We start from the raw sequence: 7354 nt of genomic DNA, 5'->3' as shown, positions 1-7354 counted from the left end.
GGGGGTGGGGTCAGCAACCGGGTGGGGAGCGCTCCCTCTGCGGGCCCCCTCGCGTCTCGGGGTTCCCAGACGTGCCCCTAGGGGAGACCCCACTGCCCCCCCAGGGTAATTGGGGGTCAGCCCCACCCACGCGCGTACTGGTCCCAAAACATCAGCGGGCTCCGGTTACCACCGCCTGCCCTGGGGGCCCTTGAGGCCGCCCGCCCGGGTGGAGCCCAGCTTTTCCTTCCATTTCTCTTCCTGCCTAGGAACTCCCTGCCCCCGTCTTCCGCAGGGGGACCCCCCCTCCTCTTCACGCGCCCTTGGGGGCCTGAGCGGATGGGAGGCCGGGCCGGGTGAAGAAGGCATTCCTCCAAAAGCTACCGGGCCAAAGCCAGGCTTCTGTTGGCTCGGTGGGGCCCCAGGGGTCACCCTAAATCCTCTGTCAACGGCTGCAGTCTGCACCCTAAAACGATGGATGGGGAGTGGAAAGTGCAGGAGGACTCCACCACAGGGATCCTCCCCACGGGGTACGCACACGGTCACCCCAGCTGGGGAGCAGCATCCTTCCCCCCACCACCACCACCACCACCAGCGCGGGCAGAGTGACAGACAGGGAAGCGGGTAGAGCGGCACAGACGGAGATGGGGGAGGGGGTGGGTAGAGACTTTCAAAGCTAGACCCAGCCACCCTGCCAGGCACACAAAGAGCCCGCGCACGCTCCGGCGGCGCCTAGGAGCCAGAGCTGCGCCCCTGCCTGTCCCCGCAGCCCCAGGCACGTGCTGCGGCGCACACAGGCCGAAGCCCCCACCCCCACCCGCTGCCCCTCCTAGCCCAGAATCGGAGCCTCCTGGACACACCTCCGGCGGGCACACCCCGCTGTGCCCAGACGGAGCTGAGCCTGTACCCGCGTCTCCCTTGCCTTCCCGGCCACTCTGTAATCAGATTCCTAAATTTAGAAGCAGCCCTGGGCCTAGCCGGGGAACCCCGCCCCCACCCGCTGCCTGTGGCCAGCCGGCCGGGGGGCTGCGGTCGGGCTGCGACCCGGCGGGGCAGCCTGATCCTGGGGGCTCCTAAGGTCCGCAGGTCCAGGCAGACATGACCCCACCCGGCTGCGGTGCTCTCAGGCCGCACGGGGCCACCTTCTGGCCACCCAGACTGCGGCCACGTTGCCCTGCACACCTCGGGCCAGGGCCCCTGGGCCTTTCTCCCAGTCAATCAAGGATTGGGCACCCAGGCCTAGGGTGGGGAGGTCTGGACAAAGGAGGCGCGCAAGTGGGCCAAGGGTAGGTCTGAGCTAAAGTGTGTGTGGGGGTCTGCTCCAAGGTGATCCCTCCAGAGAGACAGGGTGCCATCCCACCCCTTGTCCTTAGAGGCTCCCATCTCTGTCCTCTCCTGCCTGGCAGGCAGCCTTCCAGCACTCCCGCCCCCTCTCAGGATGAAGTCCTCCATCTTACCCAGCCCCCACCAGGACCCCGCTCCCAAGAGGCTGGGCCTCCTTTGCCCACCCCCACCTCCCTCCAGTGTCTTACCTTGGGGCCAGGGCCTAGGTGCCCTGCCCTTCCCCCAGCCTCTGCACCCAGCTCTTTTCTTGCCTCCATCCTGGACTGCCCTAGGAGGCCTATGCCCTGGCGCCCTCCTGCACACGCAGCCCCTGCCCACCTCCATACCCCATAGACCCTAACCCAGCGCTCATTTCTCCCCAGAGGCAGATGCTCAGGCACCGAAGATTCTGGAATTAGGAACAGGGAGAGGTTTATTCCTTTGTGTGTGTCTGGGGGGGGTGGCCGCTAGGCCCTGGTGTGCTGAGGCTTCTAAGAGATAGGCCCCAGGAGGGGTGTCCTAGCAGCCTGGGGGCGTCTAAGGGGCCACAATGCCCAGAGTGGAGACGGGTTCCCGGTGAGCACCCCTCCTCCCCAAGGGGTAATGGCGCAGGGTTGGAGGGGGAGGGGCAAGGCCCCACCCCTCCCACCTGCTGCAGCCGCCCCCTCCCCAGCTGGCCCCCTCTTTTGTGCAAAGCTACACAAAGGACAAGGGGCCCTGGCCGGCCTGGCCATCTGCTCCCAGCAGCCTGAAGGCTCTTAAAGGGACAGCACCCCCTCCTGCCGCCCTGGGGCGGGCAGGCACAGCCCAGCAGAGGCTTCTCCACGGGAGGTGGACTCAGTATCCCCAAATCCCTCCCACCTGTCCCTGGCTCCCCAAGCCCCCAGACCAGGCACCATCCTCCCCCCCCCTCCGCCCGCCTGGGGCTAAGAGGTGCCACGTGGTCAGGAAAATGGGGGTGTGGCAGGGGAAAGGGGAGGCAGTCTGGGGACCAGCCCCTCCTCCCCTTCTGCAGGAGGCAGCCGCAGGGGCCTGGGAAGCCCTGTGGCGCAGCCTGAGAACTGGGGTCTCTTCGCTCCCACCCCTACCCCCCAGGAGGCCCCCTCGGAGCTGGACAAGAGCAGCTGGTCGCCCAGGAATGCCCTCCAGTCCTGGGCGCCCTGGCGCTCGCTTCTCTCCTTCCACCGTGAGGACAGCCCCGCAGCCTCCCCGGACTTGGGGCGCACTCGTTTCCATCCTTTTACAGAGGGGGAAACTGAGGCTTGGCGCAAAGGTGGGCCCTGTGCCTGGAGCCTGCTCTCCTCCCCGGGCCTCCGGGGTGTGGCGCTGGACGGGCGGTGCGGCTCCCGGACGTACATTTGCATTATTTGCCGGGTGCTTATTCCTCCCAGCTGAGCAGGGAGCTCAGCGCAGCGGGGATTGTGTCCGCCTGGTTTTCTGCCTGGCATCCAGCAGTCTGTAGGCACTCAATATTTGCTGAGTGAATCAATGCCGGCCTTCAAAGGGGGTCTTCCTCTACTTCCGCAGGCTCCTTTCCCCTCTACGGGCTGCACATCTCGCCCCCTCCTCCCACCTCAAGGTGAGGCAGGAGGGACAAAGGTCGGCCGAGGATGCTGGGAAAGAAAGGAGGGTGACCTTGGGCCCCGCCACCGGCCTCCCTTCTCCACTCCCTCCTCCCCACGGCTGGGGCAGCTCCAGCCAATCCCGGATGACCAGCCCTGCCAGACAGACTGGGACTGTCCCGAGCTCTGGCCCAGCGCGGCTGGCCGCTGTGGTGTGGTGTGGTGCCTGGGACCAGGGCCAGGCCTGCAGTGGCCAGAGCCAAGGGGCTAAGCTTGGGGGAGGAGGCCGGTGGGCGGGCCCTGGGGTGGGGAAGGGAGGGTCTTTGGCTCTTAGCAGAAACCTGGCTGGGCAAGTGGGGGCGGCCTTGGGAGGGTGCCTCACACACACACACACACACACCCACACACACATGTGCCACCCTACCCGATTCCGGGAGCCTAGGGGAGGGAGAAGCTGGGGAATGGAAGGGGTGGGCTGTCAGGGATAAGGGGTGGGGGTGGGGGGCTACCTCAGCCCCGACCCTTACTACTACCCAGACAGGAATTCCACCCCTCCACCCTCCTCAGGTTGTGTGGCCCGGAGCACTTCCTCCCCTCTCGGGGCCCCTAAGGCATGTCCTGGAGCCCAGCTTGGGAAGCCACTGAGAGGTGACAACCTCACCATCTCAGCCCCGGGTCTGGGGTTGGAGGAAGCTAGTGAGCCCACCAGGTATGTGGTCGGCAAGGAGACCCCGGCTTTCTGACACCAAGGCCAGCCCAGGAAAGCTTGCTCCCTGCACAGGCGGGGACTGGGGGAGAGAGAGGCAGCCATCCCAGCTGGGAGCGACTCTCGCAAGGGCATCTCCCAGACCTCCAAGCTATTTGACTTGCCAGAAGGTGAGACAGGGCCCTCACCTGGGGACGCCTGGAGTCCCGAGCCCACTGGCGCCCTCTGGTGGTGATGGCTTGGACAAGGGCTTGGTCCTACCTCAGCCTGCTCACAAATGTCCACCCAGAGGGCCTGAGGCTGGCATCCCAAGGAGCCCGTTCTTCTGGGATGAATCCCTGTGATCACAGAAGCATGGAGTTACCTAGTCTTTTTTGTTGTTGTTGTTACCGAGTCTTAGAGCTAATTCTTAGCCAATCTTGTTTCCAGAAGTCAGCCAGAGTCCGCCCCCCCCCCCCAAAAAAAAAAAAGGGCCAAAGGAGACACAGGAGTAGCAGCAAAAGTACAGGCCCCGGAACTCCGTGGGTCAGGCTGGAGCCCTGGTTTGGCTCCTGGTTCTGCCTTTCGCTTGCTGTGTGGCCTTGGTGGAGTTGCTTGGTCTCTCTGAGCCTTAGCTCCCTCATCTCTCGAAGGCAACCATAGCGTGGCCTTGTTGAATTATTAGGGGGACACAGTGACGTCTCTAATAACACTGACGGTTTACTTCTAAAGCAGGTTCCCCTGTGGAGCACCTACCCTCCAGCAGGCCCCCTCCAGCAGGGTTCATCTGGCTGTGCTCCATGGATCAGCTCAGGGCCATGCCCACAGCAGCCCCTGGACTTGACCTCTGGAGCAGTGGTTCTCAACCTTCCTAATGCCTCAACCCTTTAATACAGTGCCTCTGGTTGTGGTGACCCCAACCATGAAATTATTTCTGTTGCTACTTCATAACTGTAGTTTTGCTACTGTGACGAATCATCACATAAATGTCTGATATACAGGATGTATTTTCATGGTTACAAAATAAACATAACTAAAGCATAGTGATCAATCACAAAAACAATATGTCATGATCTCTTGTGAAATATTTATTTCTAATGACAAATAAATGAAATTTTGTCTTGTAGCATGGATAACAGTCTCCACGCCGGGTGGGTACTCGTAGGTCGGTGAATCTGCATGTGGGCAGAGCTGCCTGCAGATGGATAGAGGAGCGGTGTCTTGGTTCCTAAGACCATCAGAAATATGTTTTCTGATGGGCTTAGGCGACCCCTGTGAAAGCGTCGTTTGACCCCCCAAAGGGGTCGCGACCCACAGGTTGAGAACCGCTGCTCTAGAGTGAAAATTTCTCCCTCTCTGACATTTGACCCCGTCCCTTCCCTCTTGGTGGAGCACTCCAGCCAGGCTCCCACCTTCAGTCTGAGCCCTCCACCCATCCTGTACTCAGAATTGGATCCTGATTCTTAAATAGCGCTTTGATCATGTCCTCCTTGCTCCTACTCAATAGCCTTCCATGGCTCCCTATTGCCTGCCGGGCAATGACAGAACTCCTTTTCTCCCCACAGCTGGTCCACCTGGGCGCTCTAGCCTGTGGCTCATCCAGCCCAACAGGCCTGTTCACCATCCTCTGAGCCCCGTCTGGTACCCCAGGATGCTGTGGGGTGAATAATGCCTCATCGACTCTATAGACCCTGGCCTGGTCCCCACAGCTGCATGCCCCTCCTTTGGAGCTGTTAGGTCCTACAAGGAGCCCCCTTCCTGCTCCCTGCTCCCTCAGCCTCTCTGCTCCTCCTCTATCACCCCACCACCTGTGTGGCTCTTAACACCTGCTCTGGCTTCCCACTAATAGAGAAAAGAGAGGTCACCTGGGGACAGCCCCCTCCATGGTCTGCCCCTGCACTTACAGACTCAGCTCCTTCCCTCTCCCATCCAGTGTTGTCTGTACCCTCACCCAGGGCCAACCTCCCCGCCCACCTCCTGAGCAGGTGATTCTCCTCACCCCTCCGCCTCCTCCTGTCTTTCTGCTCAGCCCCAAAAGCCCTTGCATGCAGCGAAAACATTCCCCACTGCACACCCAAGCACGCTGACACACACCTACCTACCTGCCTCTGTTCTCATTCCCCCCTGAGCTTCTGCTTTCACCCGTGGAGCCCTGGTGGTGTCAGGGTCCACACAGTCGGTGGTTCAAACCCAGCAGCAGCTCCTCGGGAGAAAGCCTGGGCTTCTACTCCTGTAAACACTGGCAGTCGGGGGGGGGGGGGGGTGACGCTAGGAGTCAGATGGCCATGCGTTTCAACGAGGCAACTGTTACCTTATGATTATGAGTGTGGTTGCCATCTCAAGCATCTTCTCCTGTCCAGTCCAGTGACGTTGAAAATGTTGCTCATCTTGTTCATCCATCACCACAACCAGCCCTTGATCTTTCCATCCTCCTTAAAGGTGGCTCGGAACCCCACCCCCCAGGTGTGACTTCCTTTGCCCCCTCCTCTCCCACCCACGCCAGGTAACCCTTGATAAACCAAGCTGGACACAGGCTTGCATGCCCTAGAATTTCATAGAAGTGGGACCTTACAATATCGGTCCTTGTGTGCCAGAGTTTTATCTTCTAAGCTTCTTACATAGAGTGTTCACACCCTCCCGTCGTTCCCTCACCTCCCACGCACACCCCACAGAAACTGTCACGAGGTCAGGATGATTCCCCTATCGCCAAACCCAAAGGCACATTGGTGAGCATGCCCCCACCCACCCACCTCTAGGCAGGATTGGTCACTGAGGGCCACCCCCGCCTCATCTCCACCTCCCTCTCCTGGGCACGAGTCCCTCTGTGGCCACCACCTGGCTGTCCTCCAACCCTATCGCGTTGGCCCTGTGGGCTCTGTCTGTGTCCCTCAACTCTGCAGGGAGCAGCCTGGGGACTGGGGGCACTCCAATCTCGGTCCCCAGCACAGACCTCTGCCCTGGCCTACTGTCGCTGGACCCTACCAGCTATCTCGTGGGCACTGTGCTCAGCTCTCTCAGACATGGGTGTCTCTCAAGACCCTATGCCCTCCTGCCATCTTCCAACCAGGTCCCAAAGCAGAAGCATAGAAGTCTCTCTCTTGCTTTCTTTCGCGTCTGTATTCTTCACATCTCAACTCCTGCCCATCCGCCTCCCGCCTGTCTCACCCTATTTGTTTATTGGCTTTTATTTGATTTGATTAAATCATTTTATTGGGGGCTCTTCAGCGCTTATCACAATCCATACATATATCCATTTTGTCAAACACATCTGTACATCTGTTGTCATTACCTTTTTCCAAAACATTTTCTTTCTACTTGAGCCCCCGGCATCAGCGCCTCATTTTCCCCTCTCCCTTCCCCACCCTTTGTCCCCCATGCCTGCTTGATCATTTATAAATTCTTCTTCTTCTTCTTTTCATGTCTTACACCAACTGCTGTCTCATTTCAACCTTTTTTCTGCTGTTCGTCCCCCTGGCATGGGGGCCATACGATAATACTTTTATTTTATTTTATTTGTTTCTACCTCTCCTTATTATCCTCGCCACACACCCCCACCCCCGCTCCATCTTGGCCTCCTCTAACTGGTGCCTCACTCAGTGTCCCTGTGCTCCTTCTAAAACCCAACCTGATCAAGGCTGTCCCCAGCTGCTCAGTATGCTCGGGTTAGTCTCTAGCTCCTTAACGTGACCTATCACCCTCAAACACTGGCCTCTTGTCACCTATGACCCCTTCCCTGTCCCATGTGGTGCTGTGGGGGTGGCCTCACCCCAGTGGTCCCCAAAGTCTTGGACACCATGATTGGCTC

The sequence above is a fragment of the Echinops telfairi genome, unplaced genomic scaffold (assembly GCF_000313985.2).
Source record: "Echinops telfairi isolate 266 unplaced genomic scaffold, ASM31398v2 ScPeMD7_7417;HRSCAF=8455, whole genome shotgun sequence".
NCBI classification, from domain to species: Eukaryota; Metazoa; Chordata; class Mammalia; order Afrosoricida; family Tenrecidae; genus Echinops; species Echinops telfairi.
This window is presented reverse-complemented; position numbering follows the sequence as displayed.